Genomic DNA, 695 nt, shown 5'->3' with positions numbered 1-695 from the left:
CCCGAGAGAAAGTTTAAGGACCCCCCCCCCCCCCCAAAAAAAAAAGAGGTCAAGGTAAGAAGAACCTTTGGAAGTACACTTAGGTCCCTTCAACTCAAAGTAAAGCCACTAGATAAAAGAACTATTAAAAATTGTATATAAAACTATTAAAAGTCATATACTGAGTCATCAGAAAAGTCATGATGTCTTTTTCTACGTTTCTCTATGCAAAAATGCATTGTGACTTTTCTGATGACCCATTATAATGATGATAATGATGACATGGATGACAATAATAAAATAATAATCAGAGAAAACATTTTTAAGACACTTACTATAAGAGCTATATATATGTGAAAAAAATCAAAAAGTTTATGGAAGTAGAATTGTAAATAAGAGTTTATTCTGGTGTAAAACATTTTGAAAGCCACACAGTTTTTTTGTAATATGTGCCTTCCATGAACTTTTTGAAGACATCTTGAGTCTTCATTTTTCTACTCAACAGCCCAAGGAGGTATCGCCTGTCATTACACCCACACACAGGTGCTGATGGAGTGCAGGGGCTTTTGTACTTACCTAAGAGCACATGGCTTGTAGGGACAGAGCCAGGACAGTGACTCTAATAACAACGTTCTCATAGCATGACTAACCTCTCTGCCCCATAAGTTCAGGTTCACAGGTATGACGCTTTATTGACACAAGATCTGGCTCACAAC

This window comes from Tupaia chinensis, unplaced genomic scaffold (genome assembly GCF_000334495.1).
Source record: "Tupaia chinensis unplaced genomic scaffold, TupChi_1.0 Scaffold000355_1, whole genome shotgun sequence".
In the NCBI taxonomy this organism is placed as follows: domain Eukaryota; kingdom Metazoa; phylum Chordata; class Mammalia; order Scandentia; family Tupaiidae; genus Tupaia; species Tupaia belangeri.
Note: the sequence above shows the minus strand (reverse complement) of the source record.